The sequence below is a fragment of the Pan paniscus genome, chromosome 5 (genome assembly GCF_029289425.2).
Source record: "Pan paniscus chromosome 5, NHGRI_mPanPan1-v2.0_pri, whole genome shotgun sequence".
NCBI lineage: Eukaryota > Metazoa > Chordata > Mammalia > Primates > Hominidae > Pan > Pan paniscus.
Window position 1 is genome coordinate 44,622,837 of NC_073254.2, and position 21,680 is coordinate 44,644,516.

At 39.8% G+C, this 21,680-nt stretch overlaps 1 protein-coding gene and 1 pseudogene across 1 annotated transcript in view; one reads left to right on the plus strand and one right to left on the minus strand.

Moving 5' to 3' along the window:
• Positions 1–21,680, minus strand: part of LOC103783493 (protein shisa-5) — a 139,221-nt gene that overhangs the window by 101,645 nt on the left and 15,896 nt on the right. The window lies entirely within an intron of this gene.
• LOC134730489 (eukaryotic peptide chain release factor subunit 1-like) lies at positions 2,422–4,055 on the plus strand (annotated as a pseudogene).

Here is a 21,680-nt window from a genome sequence, read left to right on the forward strand (position 1 = left end):
TCATTGCTGTAATCTTTTTAAATTTTCTATCCATTTCCATAGGAATCAGTCTAGTACTATGTTAAATTTGGTAAAAGCAGGCATCCTTATCTTGTTCCAATTCTTAGAGGGAAATCTTTCAACTTTTTTTCCATTATGTATGTTATCAACTATCGAATTGTCATATGCAGCCTTTATTGTATTTAGGTACGTTTCATCTATACCTAGTTGGTTGAGAGTTTTTAATCATGAAGTGATGTTGAATTTTATCAAATGCTTTTTCTGCATCTAGAGATGATCATTTTATTTTTGTCCTTCATTCTGTTGATATGATCTATCACGTTTATTGATTTGCAGATATGTAACCATTCTTGCATCCCTGGAACAAATCCCATTTGATCATGGCATATAATCTTTTTGATGTGTTGTGGATTTAGTTTGCTACTATTTTGTTAATTTTTGCATCTGTGTTTATCAGCGTGTAGTTTTTTGTTGTTGTATCCTTCCCTGGTTTTGATAGCAAGGTAATGCTTGCTTCCTAGAATAAATTTGAAAGAACTCCTTCCCCCTTCAATTTTTTGGAATAGTTTCAGATGAATTGGTGTCAGTCTCTCTTTAAATGTTTGGTGGAACTGAACAATGAAGGCATCCAGTACTGGGCTTTTCTTTGTTGGGAGACTTTTTATTCCTGATTCAAGCTCATTACTCATTATTGGTATGCTCAGGTTTTTAATTTCTTCTTGGTTCATTCTTGGTATATTTTATGTGTCCAGGTTAAACTTCAGTTGCCTTTATAATCTAATGAGAGCTATGGACCAAAATTTTGGGTAAAGCACTTTCCGTGGCAGTTAGATTTTTTTAAAAAACTTCTTTCATTGCCCCCACCTTTTTTGTTGTTGTTGTTTCAAGTGAGTTATGGGTTTCTTTTTAACTGAATTGTATAAGCAAAATATCTCCAAGTAGCCTTGAATTAGTAACAAATCAATCTTTTGTTTACCAGTCTTGTTTGCTTAATTAGCAAATGTGGGCAGGGAAGAATTTTAGCTGTTTTTTTTTTCTTCACCTTTTTCTTTTTGGCTTTTGCATGGCACAAAAAACAAAATTTTTCTGTTGAACAGGGATACCTTATATTATTGCTCTGAGATCAAGATTTTGACCTATTTGGTCTGAGAGCCTAACTTTTATAAACATTTTTTTTCTTTTATGTTACTAATTTTTCAATTAAGTGTTTCATTATTGTACACAGTTGTTAGGGAAACCTAAATTTATATTTATAAAAGGTGTCAGCCAGGTGCGGTGGCTCACGCCTGTAATCCCAGCACTTTGGGAGGCCGAGGCAGGCAGATCACAAGGTCAGGAGATTGAGACCATCCTGGCTAACACGGTGAAACCCCGTCTCTATCAAAAATACAAAAAATTAGCCGGGTGTGGTGGCGGGCACCTGTAGTCCCAGCTACTCAGGAAGCTGAGGCAGGAGAATGGCGTGAAGCCGGGAGGCGGAGCTTGCAGTGAGCCCAGATCAGGCCACTGTACTCCAGCCTGGGTGACAGAGTGAGACCCCATCTCAAAAAAAAAAAAAAGGTGTCTAGGTGGTTGATTACCATGGAGCTATTGTAATCTGTAAAGCCATTAATTTCAAAGCCTTTAAGACTGTTTTCTTTCCTTGACTGAAATGCCATAAGCAGTGAGTTTTATCTCAACACCTGAAGAAATGTCATCATGTTCAAAGTAGGCAGAAAAAAAAAGAGAGAGAGAGAGAGAACTTCTACATGTTAACTCTATAATTGCTGGTTTTTAAAAATAATGACCATTTCAGTTCTGAATTTTCCTTCATTTTGCCTATCTACTTATAAATGTGCACAAGAAAAGAAAGTTAACATTGATTTTGAACATTTCAAACCAATTAATACGTCATTGTATTTGTGTGACAACAAATTCCATACAGAAGCTCTTACAGCACTACTTTCAGATGAAAGCAAGTCTGGATTCATTGTAATAGATGGTAGTGGTGCACTTTTTGGCACCCTCCAAGGAAACACAAGAGAAGTCCTGCAAAAACTCACTGTGGATCTCCCAAAGAAACACGGTAAAGGTCAGTCAGCCTTGCGTTTGCCTGTTTAAGAATGGAAAAGTGACCTAACAATGTTCAGAAAGTAGCAGAGACTGCTGTGCAGCTGTTTATTTCTGGGGACAAAGGGAAGGTGGCTGGTCTAGTTTTAGCTGGATCCGCTGACTTTAAAACTGAACTAAGTCAATCTGATACGTTTGATCAGCGGTTACGATCGAAAGTTTTAAAATTAGTTGATAGGCCGGGCGCGGTGGCTCATGCCTGTAATCCCAGCACTTTGGGAGGCCAAGGCAGGCGGATCACGAGGTCAGGAGATCGAGACCATCCTGGCTAACACGGTGAAACCCTGTCTCTACTAAAAATACAAAAACAAAATTAGCTGGGCGTGGTGGCGGGTGCCTGTGGTCCCAGCTACTTGGGAGGCTGAGGCAGGAGAATGGCGTGAACCTGGGAGGCGGAGCTTGCAGCGAGCCGAGATCACACCACTGCACTCCCGCCTGGGCAACACAGCAAGACTCAGTCTCAAAAAAAAGAAATTAGTTGATATATCCTATGGTGGTGAAAATGGATTCAACCAAGCTGTTGGGTTATCTACTGAAGTCCTCTCCAAAGTGAAATTTATTCAAAAGAAGAAATTAATAGGGATACATTGATGAAATCAGCCAGGACACAGGCAGGTACTGTTTTGGTGTTGAAGATACACTAAAGGCTTTGGAAATGGGAGCTGTAGAAATTCTAATAGCCTATGAAAATCTGAATATAATGAGATATGTTCTTCATTGCCAAGGCACAAAAGAGGAGAAAATTTTCTAACTCCAGAGCAAGAAAAGGATAAATCTCATTTCACAGACAAAGAGACCAGGCAGGAACATGCGCTTATCAAGAGCATGCCCCTGTTGAAATGGTTTGCTAACAACTATAAAAAAGTCACAGCTACATTGGAAATTGTCACATATAAATCACAAGAAGGGTCTCAGTTTGTGAAAGGATTTGGTAGAATTGGAGGTCTCTTGCAGTACCAAGTGGATTTCCAAAGAATGGAATACCAAGGAGGAGACAATGAATTTTTTTACCTTGATGACTACTAGGTAGTCGACATGGGTCCGGCAAAACATGCCTCACTCTCCAGCATCCAACCCAAGGAGCATACTCATGATGGAATCCAAACAGATCCCTGCCTTACAATTGGAACATTTCCAGAACTTAATCCATGAGCACTGGATATTGAAAAGAAAACAGAAACAAAACCAGACTCAACCCTACACTTTGGTTTGTCATGGTGTCAGTGTAGCAGCCTACAACTAAGTTCCTAAATGCCACTTTGGACTAATTTAAAAAAGAATCCCAGTTTTTACTTTTACTCGATGGTGAAATTGGCTGCTCTTGTATTTTATTTAAAAAATGATTTTTTTAACCTTTATACAAATAAGCAAAAATACTTTAACTGCTGTAAACCTTCAAAAGTTAATAGAAGTGAGATCATACTGGTTTCTTATTTTGATTGGAGAGAAATTAAATTGCTACATTTTGCAGTGACCCATTTACATGGCATTCTCAGCTTAGACTGCATAAGAAGAAATATATGTGGTGAAATGTTGGAACCATTTCTCTCTTGGTCTCTGTTTAATGATGAAAGAGTGAGCTAATAGGAGGCAATTTCAACTTCACTCCCTCACGCTACCCCTTCCCCCTCCAGACTGGCCGTTTCAAGGATGAAAATTGCATTGCAAAATCAAACTGACTCATGAAGCATTTGGGCCAGTGCACTGTTTACTTCCATCTGTTTGCAGACACATTTGTGCCCGGTGTTTGGGAGCTCTTTGTATCAATGTTCCGACAAGGGTCCCAATAACCTTAACCTACTCGAAACCAGTTTGGGATGGATATGATGGGGCTTCTGTGCTATTGCTGGGATTGGGAGAAATAAAACATGCAATTTAAGTGGAAGCAAAACAATTAAAAATAAAATAAATAAATCCATTGCCTGATTCCATGTCTCCCTCCAATTACCGCCCCATTTCTCTGACACTCCTTATAGAATAATTCCTTAGTCAATTGTCTCATGATGTTTTTAATATATCAAATGGATTTATGGACAGTGTTTCAAAAGCCAAATACTTCTACAAGGCTTGTTATGAACACAGATGTCCCCGATCTTTCATGTACACCATTTCCTGAATCCTAGAGGCAATCTACTTTATTTATTCTGCCTAATTTTTTGATCGTTACATCTGTGCCTCCAAATAGTGTGTTATAGTGCCATTTTGTTTTTCACTCTTATGTATCATCCTTAGTGTATAGCTCCCTTTCATATACCCCTCTCCTCTCAATATAGTTATTTTATAATTTTGGTTAGCTGGGTGTTCACTATTTATATTATTATGACCACAGAAATGCTATTCACAGCTAGACTAGGAAATGCTATTCACAATTAGATTAGGAAATGCTGTTCACAATTAGATTAGGAAATGCTATTCACAAGGATTATTTTCCTTCCTTGAATTGACTTTTTAATTTCCCTGGAATTAATAAATGTTTTATCCCTTCATGTGCTTAATTTCTGTTGTACTCATTATAAAATCTCTTCCAAATTTCCCTCCAAGGCCTCTGCTATAGTTTGAATGTGTTCCCCAAAGTTCATGTGTTGGAAACTTGATCCCCAATGCAGTGATATTGGAAAGTAAGGCCTAATAGAAGCTGTCTGAGTCATGAGCGCAGAGCCCTCATGAACAAATCAATATCATTATTATGGGAGTGAGCCCATAATAACAATATTGTCCTCTCTCTTGCCCTTGACCCACTTGCCATGTGAAGACACAGCAAGAAGGCTCTTGCCAAATGCTGGTGGCTTGATCTTGGATTCCTAGCCTCACAACTGAGAAAACAAATTTCTGTTCTTCATAACTGACCCAGACTATGGCATTCTGTTATAGCAGCATAAATGAACTAAGACAGTCTCCATGAATATATTCAACCATGCCCCGTGTTCTACCAACCTCATCTTTGTGAAGACACTTCCCTTGGTCCTGCCACACGTGGACTGGTGCATGCACATCTGGGCTGATTTCCAAGATTGTCTTCACCTCATCCTGGGCATCCCTCTGCCTCTCTCTTATGCTGGCTCTCCTATTGCCTGGACCCCATGTGTCCCCTTTTTTGGTTTTCTCCATCGTTTTTGTTTCTCATTTCATCCGTGTTCCTAAGGGAACATGGAAAGTAAAATCTGAAAGCCTAAGCTTCTGAAAATGTCTTCAGGCTACCCTAGCACTTATTCCAACCTGGACTTGGTATGGAATTCTGTATTGAAAACATTTTTCCTAGGAATTTCCATGACATTCCATCAACATTTTTTAGCTTCTAATGTTGTTTTTCTTGCCTTTTGATGTTTTTGGGATTTCTTCTTTTCCACCCACCTTCTAAAATTTCATTGTGATGTGTCTTGGTGTGGGTCTGTTTTCATCTACTATAGTAAGAACTTGGTTGGGGCCATTACAAGTTAAATTTTTGTCTGTAAACTTGGAGAAATTTTTTTATTTTAAATAATTTCTATCTTTCCATTCTTTTAGAATTTGTATTATTAAGTTGCTGGAAATCCTTGACTGATAGCCTAGTATTCGTATAGTTCTTCTGTCTTTCTTGACATTGTTTTTCCATTTTTAATATTTAGTGGTAGTACAAATTTACTCTTCCAAGTGATCTATTGAAATACTTATTTAAATGATCACTTTTTGATTTCCAAGAGTGCTTTTTGGTTCTCTGATTGTATATAATTTTATAAAATCCTATTCATCATTTATAAATGCCATATCTTATTATTTCTTTTAGGTATTATTGAGAATAGTGGTAGTGGACCTGTTAGATCTCCTGGTTATCTGCTTTCATGGTACCATGAACTTTTCTTCACCACACTTAGCTCAGCAGTAATTTTATATTTCTCTTTGTAAGTTCTGCTAAATGTGCATCTCCTTCATGACAGTGCAAACATCAAATTGCCAGCATCTTACTTTTGCTCTTCACTGTATCTTCAGGGTCTAGTAGATCACATGATTCATCAGAGGACTTGAAATACATGCTGAATGAGGAAATATAAGTGTGGTTAGGCAGGGAAGTCAGACTTCCTTGATCAATTGCCCCTTGATGTTCTCCTGAGCACTGTATCTCATGACCTCCTGTCATAGAACATTCAGGGACATTGAAAGAGTTCACTGGCATGGGATACAGCGTCATATCCACCACCAGATGGACAGGGAATCAGTGAAAGATGATTCCATTAAGAGAAAATTCCCTGGGTCCACTCCACCCCCACCACCTGCTTAACCTCTCTGAGTCTCCCTTTCCCTGTCTATACAAAGATATCACATATTGGGCTTCTCATGGGTTTGCACTGAAGATCAAATTTGACTCTCTCAGTAAAACACATGGTATTATATCTTGAGGTATATTAAGTGTTCTGCTACTCATAGCTACTATCCCTATATTGATTACAGCATTTGGATTGTTTCCATCATTTTGCTTTTATAAACCAAAATTCAAGAAACATCCTTGAACATATATTTTTTAGAATGTGTGCGGTTATCTTCTTAGGAAAAATTCTTGAAAGAGTAATATATGCATTGAAATGTAAGTCCATTTATATTGTTAACATGTTTCGCAAAAGTCCCCTCTAGAAATTTATACCCCAGTGTTTTTTGTTGTTTTGTTTTGTTTTGTTTTTGAGACGGAGTCTTGCTCTGTTTCCCAGGCTGGAGTGCAGTGGCACGATCTCGGCTCACTGTAAGCTCCGCCTCCTGGGTTCACGCCATTCTCCTGCCTCAGCCTCCCAAGTAGCTGGGACTACAGGCGCCTGCCACCACGCCCGGCTAATTTTTTTTAAATATTTTTAGTAGAGACGGGTTTCACCGTGTTACCCAGGATGGTCTTGATCTCCTGACCTCGTGATTCACCTGCCTCGGCCTCCCAAAGTATACCCGTTTTTCATCAGCCTTCATGACAGTGTATTTTCCCTACCTCTGGATAATATGCTTATCATTTACTTTCACATATGCCAAACTGACAGATTTTAATTTTCATTCGCATTTCTAATGTCATGTTCTCATTTTTCCTCATATTCATTAATCATAGAGTATATTGTCTGATATTTGAATTATTCTTTCCCATATTGCTTTCTAATATCATTATTTTTCTATTGGGATGTAGGTACTTAAAAATGTTGAATTTGACTAAGAAAAAAAGCAGCTCTTGACTTCTGACACTGACAGTAGGTTTCAGTACTGTTAGAAGCTGTCCTACTGCTCAACACTAGGCCATATTATTCTTTTCTTGGAGATAAACCATATTACACAAAATCAGACAAGGACACTCTGGGAACATGATAAAACAAGACAAAACAGGGGCACTACATAATTTAGGATAAGCACAGACAAAAACCAAGGCACTGTGTACCTCACAAAATACCAAACCTCTCCCCCTGCTGGCTAATATGAGTGACGGCTGTTTCTTTACCAACCACAACTTTATCCTTGCTCTGCTCTGCATTTATTATGGGTAAGATTTATTGAGACAGTCGTAGAAATGTTCCTGCTTTTTGACAACACCCCATCTACAGTCAACCCCTACCTCGTTAGCTCTCCCCAAAAACATCCACTAAAAGACCAAATCCTATATTGCATTTTTTCTAATATCCTCACGCTAAGATGGTGTGCATTCTCTCTTGTGACAATGAGTAATAAACCCCAGTTGTTCAGCTATAGATGTTCCTGGTGGTCTTTGGCTGAAAGACATTGAAATATGCTACCTTTTGTCTTTCCGATTATTTATGTGTCTTTGAATTTGATCACAGGCATATATTTGTATATTTGTGAGTCTGTGGTTGACATAGAGAAATTTTATTTTTTTATTTATGGCTTTTCATATTTGGGTCATGCTTACAGAATCCTTTTCTACCTCACAATTGTAAAACTTAACATCTATTTTCATCTAGGTACAGATGATATGAAGAGAGGGAAGTCCCAGAGTGAAGACAAACACACAGATATGTTTGATTTGGGGAGAAAGCTGGGGGGAATGAGCAAGAAGCAAAGAGTTCTAAGGTGGAGTTTTAACATTTAAAACCTGGTCAGGTGTGGTGGCTCACGCCTGTAATCCTAACACTTTTGGAGGGCAAGGAAGGCAGATCACTCGAGGTCAGGAGTTCAAGACCAGCCTGGCCAACATGGTGTATTCACCAAAAAATATAAAAACTAGCCAGGTGTGGTGGTGCATGCCTGTAGGCCCAGCTACTTGGGAGGCTGAGGTGGAAGAATCACCTGAACCTGGGAGGCGGAGGTTGCAGTGAGCCATGATTGCCCAACTGCAATCCAGCCTGGGTGGCAGAATAAGACTCTGTCTCAAAAATGAAAAAGTTTAAATCATTTGCTTATAATTTTAAAATATGTCTACAAAGCCTATAAGATATTTTATATGGCACCTTCAATAAATACTTTCTCTTGGGCTAAGTAATGACTTATATACCTCCTTGTGTTCACCAGGTTATATAGAAAACAGTAACACCAAGAGTCTCAATGAAATATTGACAAGGATTAGCTCTGGTGATAGGCATTTTTGAAAATGTATGACCTTGAGTTGATAAATCATGTTTTGGTAATCTATACGCACACTCTAATTGTTAAAATACATATTGAACTTTCTTGGGCCTGCTGTATTTTAGGGATATGTCTAAGACCCACATAGCCAAATCCATGGGTTCCATGTGAAGGTAATTTTAATGTATTTCAATCTGGGAGTCATAAGGTATCTTTTTTTGTGGGGGAGATTGAAAACTAAGAGCACTCTAGATAAGCACTATCAAAAATGGTAACTACTAGCTACACATGGCTATTTATATTTCAATTAATTGAATAAAACTTTAAAAAAATCAACTCTTTATCACACTAGCCACATTCCAAGTGCTCAATAACCACATGTAACTAGTGGCTCCCATATTGGACAGTGCAGATATAGATCAATTTCATCATCACAGAATGTTCTATTGAACAGCACTACTGCTATAGAGATTTTTATGCTCCTCCCAAAATAAAACCTAATCCCCAGTGAGATGATATTTGGAAGTGGGTTTGTTTTAGAGGAAGTGATTATTTCATGAGGTCAGAACTCCCATGAATTGAACTTGTACCCTTATAAAAGAGATTCTAGAAAGCTGTCTTGGCCCTTCTGCCATGGGAGGATGCAGTGAGAGGACAGCTATGAAGAAGCAGGCCCTCACCAGACACAGAGTTAGCTGACACCTTGATATTGGACCTCCCAGCCTCCAGCACTGTGAGAAATATCTTTCTTTTGTTTATAAGACACCTAATCTAGGGTATTTTTGTTATAGCAGCCTGATGGATTAAGATAACTGCTCTTGGTGCTATGTGGGCCTCAAGTCAAGTGCATTAGACACATCTAAAATGAAAGGGTGACTGGTTGTGGTGACTTACGCCTGTAATCCCAGCACTTTAGGAGGCCAAAGCAGGAGGATCGCTTGAGCTCAGAAGTTTGAAACCAGCCTGGGGAACATAGCAAGATCCCATCTCTACAAAATATTTTTTAAAATTAGCTCTACAAAATATATAATTTTTTAAATTAGTTGGACATGCTGGCAAGTGCCTGTAGTTCCACCAGCTTAAGAGTCTGAGGCGGGAGGATGGCTTGAGCCCCCCGAGAGTTCGCCACTACAATGAGCCATTATCATGCCACTGCACTTTAGCTTGGGTGACACTGTGAGACCCCATCTTGGAAAAAACAGAAATGAAAGGGCCAATATTATTTCTCATAGAGATTGCAAATTCAAAGTGGGTCAGGAGTGAAATCTCTATTTTGTGCTTTTAGGCGCAAACCATTCCCAGCTCCAAAATGGAAACACATTTGCCACCTCTGTTCCCAGACTAAGGACACTCTCTGCATCCAATTTACAGGTGATAGGTTCTCTTCTGTAAGAGCCCAGGGCAAGGCAAACTTAGCGCTAGCTAAGTTTTGGGATGCAGGGAGTCCTGCTCGGGGAGAAAAATTTGGGAAAATGAAGAGGCAAAGGGGCCAGTCAAGAACTCTCCACAGCTTACCCAGAACAGGATTTCTCAAAGTGCAATCTGTGGAACCCTTGTGGGCTGCTGAAACCCCTTCATAGATCCACAAGGTTAAAAGTATTTTTATAATATAATGAAGACATTATTTGTACTAAAGTAAAACTTGACAAGAAGGGAGGCTATGGTACCAAACTGAAATAGTAGTTATTATATTCTTAACCACTTCTTAATTATAGAAGAAAAAACAGGTTTCACTTAAATATGTCCTGGTTGAAGTATCAAAGAATTATTAACTTTATTAAATCTCTATCCCAGAATCCACAGTTTAATATATCTTAAATGAGTAAGTGGGAAGTACGCATAAGGTATTTCTACTACATTACAAATTAGGATGTTTGAGGCCAGGCGCAGTGGCTCCCACCTGCAATTAATTCTAGCACTGTGGGAGGCCTAGGCAGGTGGATCATTTGAGGTCAGGAGTTCAAGACCAGCTTGGCCAACATGGTGAAACCCTGTCTCTACTAAAAATACAAAATTAGCCAGGCATGGTGGTGCGCACCTGTAGTCCCAGCTACTAGGGAAGCTGAGTCACAAGAATCACTTGAACCCGGGAGGTGGAGGTTTCAGTGAGCCAAAATCATGCCACTGCACTCCAGCCTGGGTAACAGAGCGAGACCCTGTCTTAAAACGAAAACAAAAACAAATTAAAATGTTTGTGTCCACAAAATCATTTTGTGAGTTGTACTAGTCTATTTTTTATGGAATATCCTTTTTACTTGAAAGAATGAATGACAGAAATGATTATCGTTTAGACTTGAATATTTGGCTGACACTCTCTCAAAAACGAACATAACCCTGTCCTTTCCAAGTAATCAACTGATGGTATTATTCCCAATGATAAAAGGCAAGCTCTCAAGAGAAAATTAGAATCCTGGGGAACTTGTATCCACCATCATAAGCCTGATGGCTTCCCAATACTTAACAATCTTTTCTGGTAATATCTGTGGTAATATAAAAAATGTGATTTTTTGATAACTTGTAGTTAAATGTGTCAACGCTGGAAGACATAACGTGGTGAAATTGTGTTTCTTTTTTTAAAAGTCATGTATTATACAAGAAGCATTCAATGTGGAAGTTGGACCTATATATTTTAATGTAACAGCATGTGAAATAGTTATTGATAGTTTCATGTTCCACATTACAAATAACCTTTAAGAAGCTAACACTTCTATCATTTTAGTGTAGTATCAAGGATGAATATCCAGTTTTCTAAAAATGTTATTAAAAACATTCCTGGCCTAGCGAGGTGACTTATACCTGTAATCCCAGCATTTTGGGAGGCCAAGGCAGGAGAATCATTTGAGCCTAGGAGTTCCACCCAGGAGTTCGAATGAGACCCCCATCTCTACAAAAAATAAACAAAATTAGCTGCGGTGGTGTTTCGTGCCTGTGGTCACAGCTGCTCATGAGGCTGAACTGGGAGGATCACTTGAGCCCAGGAATTCGAGGCTGCCGTGTGCTATGATCACACCACTACACTCAAGCCTGGGTGATAGCATGAGACCAAAAGAAACAAACAAACAAACAAAACCCCCCAACAAAACCCAAAACAAGAACAGCAACAAAAATATCATTGTGTGAGGATGGATTTTTTTTCATACACTTCAACCAAATATAACAGATTAACCAAAATAACAGATTAAATGAAGGAGAAGAAAATTCATTAATCTTCTAATGAGACACATAAGAAAAGGATTTACAAACATACAAAATGTAAAAAGATGCACTCTTCTCACTATACTGTTTACTTTGGGAAATACTGACTTTGCATAAAAATATTTCTAACATGCAATGCATTATTAATATTCTAAATGAATAAAATAATTTAAGTGATTTTAGTTTCTAATATGGTAAATATTAACGTATATAACTCACATAAAATTATCTTCAGAGTCCTCACTAATTCCTAAGAGCATGCAGAGATCCTGAAACCAAAACATTTGAGAAACGATGACGTAACTCCTAGCTCTGGATTAAGGGAGAATGTGTGACAAAGAGCATTTGGTATAGGAGGAGAAGGGCCAGGCCTTATCCTGTCTCTAGGACTGTGGCAAGGGCTTTGTGTGACCAGGTCAGCCTAGGCTCAGGCTTGGGTCTGGCCCTCAGCCCCCATCTTGTTCATTGTTTGTTTTGACAGAAGACTATGCCTGTTCTTGTTCTTCTATCTGAGTTCTGGTCTCCAAGTCTCCAATCTCCTCTAGGACAGCCGTAGGAGTTACTTTTTCTGTCATTGTCCTCACAAGCCCTGGGGTGGCCCCTGCACACAGGAGTCTCTGTGGTATCAAGAGACCAATTTTTAGACCCACCCAGCTCTTGTCCTTCCAGGGCTGTTTCCTGGACTGTTCTTCCCATCTTTTCCCCAATCTTTTTCAGGAAATCAAATTCTGGAATTAAAGATCATATCTCGGATTCTCACCTTAGATAAACTCCTGTTAGGTTTCTAACAGGAATTTATTTTTGGCTCACCTACCCTCTCTCCCTGCCTTTGGCTGTAATAATCCTAGTGCTGTCTCAAATCCAAACTCTTGGATGTCTAGACTCTAATTTAATTCACAGTTGGTTGGAAAATAGGGTCCATAAGCCTAGGATCATTTTTTTTTTTTCTGAAAAGGGAACTATAATTGTCTGCTGTGGTATATGAGGATTGGTGTGGGAGGGAGGCGAGAACAGCATTTGTGAGAAAAGTACAGGTGGCATTGATGTCAACATGAGCGGTTGTTTCACTGTAGCTGCCACAAAACAGCATGCGGTCTGCAGCTACATTAATAAAGATACTGTTTCTAGAATAGGGAGGTGCTGTACACTGGTCATTCATTTAGCCAGTATTTGTTGAATGCTGGCTGTATGAAATGCTAGTTTTACATCTGGAAACTAAAAACAGGCAAAAATTGCTGGCCTTGAGGGGCACATGTTTTAGTGGGAAAACACAGACTATGTACTATAAGCAGAGTAAATAAGGAAAGTGTTTCTGTCAAAAGGTGCTGAGGGGTGTGAGGCAGGTGATCCAGATTGTGGGTGTGTGGGGACAGGGAAGATGGCTGTTTTACTAGGGTGGTCTATGGTCTCACTGGGAATGTGACCTTAGAGAAAAGATGAATTATCTATGAGGACGTCTGGGGCAGGTTCTTTCCAGGCAGGGGAACCCCCAGTGCAAAGGCACCAGAACAGGAGCACATCTGGGTTGTGGGAGGAGTTGAGGGGGCTCAGATAGCTGCAGCAGTCATTGATATAAGGTCAGAGATTTGGGGAGATCATGTAGGCTTGAGGATACTGGAAGGGTTCTGACTGCTCTGAGTGAGATGGGGGAGACACAAACAGCTGTCAGCAGAGTAGAGACTTGGTACATCTTTTAAAAGGATCACCCTGGCTGCTATGCTGAGAACAGAATTGAGAGATGAGGGGTGAGTGAGAAAGTGGGAAAACTGTAGGAAACTAGTGCAGTATTTCAGATTAGAGACTCTGGTTGCTTTGCCTGGGGTGTGAGCAGAGAAAAGAGTGGGAAGTGATTGGATTTCAGACACATTCTCAATATGGACTTCACAGTACTTCCTAATAGATTAAGTCTGGGGTATGAAAAAGAGGAGTCAAAGAGGAACCCCAAAATTTCAGACTGTGCAAGTAGAAAAATGAAGTTGTTGTCAGCACAGATGGGGAAAATTCTGAAAGGGGCATATTTGAGGAGGGGGCACTATAGGCATTCAATTTAGGAAATGTTGAATCTCAGATGTCAGACATTCAAGTGAGGTTGTTGTGTTGGCAGATGGATATGCAAGTTGGAAATGTAAGAGAAATGTCTGGGCTGGGAAAATAGATTTAGGAGTTAATGCCATATTAATGATATTTAAAGCATAGAGCATGCATGAGTCGCCAAGGGAAAGATGGCTATAGAAGAGAAAAAGGACATGGACTGAACCCTGGACCTTCAGTGCTAAGGGATTTCATCAGAACACACTCCGACAGCAGACTGCACAGTTCTAACACCACATCTAGAAAGTAAGTAAATCTGAGAATCTCAAATTTTAGTGTGCGTAGGAAACACCTGGACAACTTTCTAAGATTCAGGTGGTCTGGAGTTGAGAATGAGATTCTGTGTTTATAAAAAAGTTGAGGCAGACACTGATGGTCTTCAGATCACACTTTTAGTAGCAAGAATGTAGACCAGGATTCCCAGGTGGCTGTGCATCAGCCTCACCTGTGGCTTGTTATTCCTGGGATCCATGTTCCACTTCTGAGATGGTGGGTATGGGGAAAGACCTGAGTATGTCTGTAACAAATCTACAAGGAATCCTGGCGATCAGCCAGATTGGGAACCACTGAGGTCAGTGATCAACAGTGCCTAGGGTGGGAAAGGGTCTTAAGTCCACATTTAAATGCTATTTTTTCTAATTTAAACATAAAGGACTTCTATCTGTCTATCTGTCTATCATCTATCTTCATTAGGTTGGTGTTTATTTTATTTTGGGAAGGTCTGTGAGAATAGGCTTAAAGCTACATAGCTAGAAGCAGCATCTATAATCCCATCCTAGGTGGAGTCTCACATAGGAATCACTGCCCCTGATGCTGGGCACAGATGTCACTGTTCATACCAATGACACTCTAAAGCTAGACACGACCTTGCAGATAGAACTGCTATCACGACTGCTCCTGGCAACTGGACATTTCTGCTGCAACTCACACCACACTTACTAAAATGTGTGCACAGTACCAGCTTGTGTCACCAGGCTGAGTCAGAATCCAGCAAGTGGTTATCTGCCTGGTGGAACCTAAGCCTCATCCCATATCCAGCTGCCAGAATATTTGGAAAAGTGAGTTTTTCTTTTGTGGAAGAAGTTGGTGTCTGCTCCCTACAATGACTCTTTAAGTATGAAATTCTTTAAGTATGAAATCATACTCTTTAAGTATGAAATTCTCCCTAACATGGAGAGGGTTCAGGTGCTGGGACACAGGAAGATAGAGTGGAAAAAGAATGAAAAAAAAAGTCAATTCCTAGAGCAGTAATCTGAGACTAGAACCTTATCTGGTATATCATAGACACTTGGGTTTTGCTGAATGACTCAGTGACTAATTAATTACATCTTTCAACTTATTTCCTTGATAGTCTGTTATGAAGTACAACTTTTTCCTGATCAGTTTATACTCAGATAAGTAGAGTGGCACTGTGGGATGGTGAAATGATTGCTCAAAACTTATCTCTTGTTAGGATTTTTTAAAATCTAGATGTCTAAGACTTCAGAGGACCTGTGTATACACTAAGATTTTTTTTTTTTTTTTTTTTTTTTTTTTTTTTTTTTTTTTTTTTTTTTTGAGACGGAGTCTCGCTCTGTCGCCCAGGCTGGAGTGCAGTGGCGCGATCTCGGCTCACTGCAAGCTCCGCCTCCCGGGTTCACGCCATTCTCCTGCCTCAGCCTCCCGAGTAGCTGGGACTACAGGCGCCCGCTACCACGCCCGGCTAAATTTTTTTTTGTATTTTTAGTAGAGACGGGGTTTCACCGTGTTAGCCAGGATGGTCTCGATCTCCTGACCTCGTGATCCGCCCGCCTCGGCCTCCCAAAGTGCTGGGATTACAGGCGTGAGCCACCGCGCCCGGCCTACACTAAGATTTTATACTAATATTTATATTTCTTTGTATATGCACATATTTTCTGGAAAGAATATCTGTGACATTTATGTTTTTGTAACCCTATTTTAGGAAACCCTCTCTCAAACCACATTTTCCCTCTGCTCTCATACCACAACAATCATCAACACAGAAGACTTCTGTGACCAAAGGTGTGGGGGTTTTTCCCCACACACCAAGCAGTGGACACAGCTGGGTATCCTCCAGTTCAATGTCAACACTGTCTACCTGGAGATAGCATCATATCCCACAGATTGGGGGTTTATCCCCAAGACTACTCCACATCAGACACCAATCGCAGAAGTTCCCACCACCCACTCTGGGCTTCACTAATTTGCTGGAGTAGCTCACAGAATTCAGGGAAACATTTATGTTTACTAGTTTATTATAAAGGATATTACAAAGGATACAGATGAAAATACGTGTAGGGTGAGGTATCAGGGAAGGAGCATGGAGCTTCCATGCCCTTCCTGGGCACACCAACCTCCAAAAACCTCCACTTGTTCAGCTACCTGGAAGCTCCCTGAACCCAGTTCTCCTGGGTTTTTATGGAAGCTTCGTGACACCAGCATTCCTTCTCCCAATGTATAGTGTGGGACCCTCTCCAGAGAGGGTCTTAAGACCCATAATCAGAAAGGCAGAAGATTAGAGTCCTGCCTTGGGGCAGGTGAAATGAGGCCAGAAGAGAGATTCTAATTCCTGAGGCCTCCCGAGGCCGAACACACCCAATATTATTACAAAAGACCGAAACAAGGGAATATAGGAGCTAGGAACCAGGAACTGTGGCCAAAAACCAATCTATAACACCACATACCCCCACTGTCTTAGTCCACTCAGGCTGCTATAACAGAATACCTTAGACTGGGTGGCTTATAAACAACATAAATGTATTTCTCACAGTTATGGAGGCTGGTAAGTCCAAGAGCAAGGTGTTGGTTAATTTCCTGTCTGATGAAGGCCCCTTTCCTGTTTCATAAACGTATATCTTCTCCAAGTGGCCTCACATGGCAGAAAGGTGAAGAGAACTGCCTGGGGTCTTTCTGATAAAGGCAGTGATCCCATTCATGGGGGCTCTGCATTCATAACCTAATCACCTCCAAAAGGCCCCACCTCTAAGTATCATCACACTGGGGATTAAGTTTTAAACATAGGAATTTGGGTGGGGGATTGGAGACACAAACATTCAGTCTAGAGCATCCATAAAAGTCTAAAAAATTATCCTAGGTTTGTCACCATGCTACTCAAACTCTGATCTATGAATAGCTGATATCAAACCATTTCTTCACAAACTCTCCCAAAAAGGAGAAAGGAACACTGCCCAACATATTCTATAAGGTATGTTCTATAAGGCTGGTACCAAAAGCAGACAAAACAATCACAAAAAAACTACAGATCGCTATTCATGAATATAGATGTGAAAATCTTCAAGAAAATACTAGCAAACAACCCAGCAATGTACAAAAATAATTATACACCATGACAAAGTGAGATTTATCCTAGGAATGCAAGATGGGTTTAATATCCAAAAATCAATGAATGTAATATATTATATCAATAGAATAAAAACCTACAATTATCTCAATAGATGCAGAAAAAGGTTTTGACCAAATTTGATACTCTTTCATAATAGAAACAGTCAACAGGTGGGCACATTGGCATGTGTCTATAGTCCCAGCTACTCAAGGAGACTGAGGAAAGAGAATCACTTGAGGCCAGAAGTTCGAGGGCATCTTGGGCGATGTGTTGAGACCATGTTACTTTTAAAAAAAAAAAAAGTCAACAAACTGGGAATTGAAAGGAACTTTCTCAGCTGGATAAAGGGCATCTATAAAAAAGCTACAGCTAACATCATACTTGTATTAGTCCATTTATGCATTGCTTTAAAGAAATACATGAAACTGGATAATTTATAAAGAAAAGAGGTTTAATTGGCTAAAGGTTCTGCAGGCTATACAGGTTTCTGCTCCTGGGGAGGCCTCAGGAAACACAATAATGGTGGAAGGTGAACGGGAAGCTAGTACATCTTACATGGCTGAAGCAGGAAGAAGAGAGAAGGGGGAGGTGGCACACATGTTTAAAAAGCCAAATCTCACTACAAAATCTCAATGAAAATTCACTATCATGAGAACAGCAAGGGGGAAGTCCACCCACATGACCCAATCACCTCCCACCACACCCTTCCTCCAACACTGGGGACTACAATTTGACATAAGATTTGGGCGGGTACACAAATCCAAACCACATCAATATTTAATGGTGAAAGACTGGTTGTTTTCCTCCTAAGATCAGCAATTAAAACAAGAATATCCACTCCCACTATGTCTATTCAACATTACCGAAGGTTCTAGCTAAGATAATTAGACAAGAAAAAAGCAATAAAGTATATTCAGATTGGAAAGAAAGAAGTAAAACTATATTCACAGATGACATGATCTTTTATATAAAAAAATGCTAAATAATCCATTAAAGAGCTATTAGAACTACTAACTTCAGCAAGGATAAAGGATATAACACCAGTATACAAAAATCAATTGTATTTCTAAACCCTTGCAATGACAAATCCAGAAATGAAATTAAGAAAACAATTCCATTTGTAATAGCTTTAAAGGAACAAAATACTTAGAAGCAAATTTAACAAAATAAGTGCAACTCAAACATCAATGAAAGAAATTAAAAATCTAAATAAATGGGGTAAAGTTCATGGATTAGATTTAATATAACTCAATGATTATATTTCCAAACTGATAGATTCAGCACAATCCCTATCAGATTCCTAAATGACTTCTTCGTAGAAATTTGCAAACTAATTGTAAATTTATAAAGAAATTAAAGGGACGCAGACTATGCAAACAATCTTGAAAAAAAGAACAAAGGGCCAGGCACAGTGGCTCATGCCTGTAATCAATCGCAGCACTTTGGGAGGCCGAGGCAGGAGGACTGCTTGAGGCCAGAAGTTCAAGACCAGCCTGGGCAACACAGCAAGATCCTGTCTCTACAAAAAATAAAAATTAGCGGGGCATGGTGGTACACACCTGTCATCCCAGCTACTTGGGAGGCTGAGGCAGGGGGATTGCTTTAGCCTAGAAGGTTGAGGCTGCAGTGAGCCATGATTATGCCACTGCACTACAGTGTGGGTTACAGGGTAAGAAACTGTCTCTAAAAAATAAAAAGAAGGAAGAAAAGAACAAAGTAGAACTCATTCTTTCCAGTTTCAAAACATCGCATAAAGTAATGGTAATCAAGACAGTGTGGTACTTGCATAACATAGACATAGATCAATAGAATAGAACTGAAATTCAGAAATAAAACCATGTGTCTACGGTCAACTGATTTTCAGCAAGGGTGCTGAGCACATCCAACGGGGGAAAGCACAGTCTTTTCAACAAATGGTACTGGGGAAACTTGATAGCCACATACAAAATGATGGAGTGGACCTTATGGTGGTTGAAGTGTGTACTCCGAAAGGTTTGTCTAAGACCTGACCACCAGTACCTGTGAACGTGAACTTATTTAGAAATGGTGTCTTTGTATATGAAATTAAGTTCAGGTTCCCAAGAAAAGATCATCCTGGATTTAGGGTGGGACCTAAATCGAATGACTGGTGTCTTAATAAAAGAGAAGGAGATATGACATAAACAGAGAAGAGACACAGGCAAGAATGCCATGTGAAGATGAAGGCAAAGATTTCAGTGATGTATCTCCAAGCCAATGGAGCAACAACTACCAACAGCTACCAGAAGTTAGGAAAGTATCATGGAATGAACTTTCCCCCAGAGCCTCCAGAAGAAACTAATCCTGCCAACACCTGGATTTCAAACTTCTGGCCTCCAGAACTGTGACAGAATACATGTTTGCTGTTTTAAGCCATCAAATCTTGGCAATGTGTTACACAAGGTCTAAGAAACTAATACAGGCCTTTACTTCACACTATATACAAAAATAAGCTCAAAATGGAAGAAAGACCTAAATGTTAGTGGTGAAATTACAAAATTCTTGGAGGAAAACCTAGGCGATAAATCTTTATGAACTGGCCGGGTGCGGTGGCTCATGCCTATAATCCCAGCACTTTGGGAGGCCGAGGCAGGTGGATCACAAGGTCAGGAGTTTGAGACCAGCCTGACCAACATGGTGAAACTCCGTCTCTACTAAAAATATAAAAATTAGCCGGGTGTGGTGGTGCACACCTATAATCCCAGCTACTCAGAAGGCTGAGGCAGGAGAATGGCTTGAACCCAGGAGGCAGAGGTTGCAGTGAGCCGAGATCACGCCACTCCACTCCAGCCTGGGCAACAGAGTGAGACTCCGTCTCAAATATATATATACACATATACATATATATATATGTGTGTGTGTATATATATATATATATTTATGAACTCAGGTTGGACAATGGATTCTTAGATATTATGCCAAAGCACAAACAAAAGATATTAGATAATATTCAGAAAAATTAGATGTCATCAAAATTAAAATATTTATGCTTCAAAGGACACTATCAAGAAAGTGATCCACAATATATACATATATCAAAACATCACACTGTACCCCATATGTGTATTATTTACTAATTAACAGTAAACATTTAGATCAAAAAATTAAAATAGTTTTAAAAATTAAGAATTTTTTTAAAAGTGAAAAAAACCCACAGGAAAGGAGAAAAGATTTGCAAATCATACATCTAACAAGAGATGTTTCTAGAATATATAACAATCTCCTACAACTTAATCGCAAAACACACATAATCCCAATTTTAAAATGAGCAAAGGAGGCCGAGCGCAGTGGCTCACGCCTGTAATCTCAGCACTTTGGGAGGCTGAAGTGGGTGGATCACTTGAGGTCAGGAGTTCGAGATCAGCCTCACCAACATGGTAAAACCCTGCCTCCACTAAAAATACAAAAATTAGCTGGGTGTGGTGGCACACACCTGTAGTCCCAGCTACTTGGGAGGCTGGGACACAAGAATCGCTTGAACCCAAGAGACGGAGGTTGCAGTGAGCCAAGATCGCACCACTCCACTCCAGCCTGGATGACAGAGCAAGACTCCGTCTCTAAATAAATAAATAAAAATAGAATGAGCAAAGGATATGAACAGTCATTTCTCTAAAGAAGATATACAAATAGCCAATAAGTTCATAAAAAAGATGATTGACATTATTAGGGAAATGCAATTTAAAACCACAGTGAAGGCTGGGCATGGTGGCTCACACCTGTAATTCCAGCACTTTGGGAGGCCAAGGTGGGTGGATCGCAAGGTCAGGAGTTCCAGACCAGCCTGGCCAACATGGTGAAACCCCATCTCTACTAAAAATAGAAAAAATTAGCTGGGCATGGTGGCAGGTACCTGTAATCCCAGCTACTTGGGAGGCTGAGGCAGGAGAATTGCTTGAACCTGGGAGGCAGAGGTTGCAGTGAGCCGAGACCACACCACTGCACTCCAGCCTGGGCAACAGAGCGAGACTCTGTCTAAAACACACACACGCACACGCACACACACACACACACACACACACACACGAGATACCACTTCCCAGCCAAAGAATGGCTAGAATCAAAACATCAGATAATAAGTATTGTTAAGGATATGCAGGAATGAGAACCCTCAGACACTGCTGGCAGGAATGTGTAATTATGTAGTCACTTTGGAAGGAGTCAGGCTGTGGCTCAACTGATTAAAAATGGAGATACCATACGACTCACCCATTCTTAGGTATATGTCCAAGAGAAATAAAAATGTGTCACACAAAAATTTGTAAATGAACATTCATAGACGCATTATTTGTATTAGCCAAAAGACAGAAACAATCCAGATGTCTATAAACTGATAAATAAACAAATGTGATACATCTATGGAATACAGTATTATTTGGCCATAAAAAGCAATGAAATACTGATACAT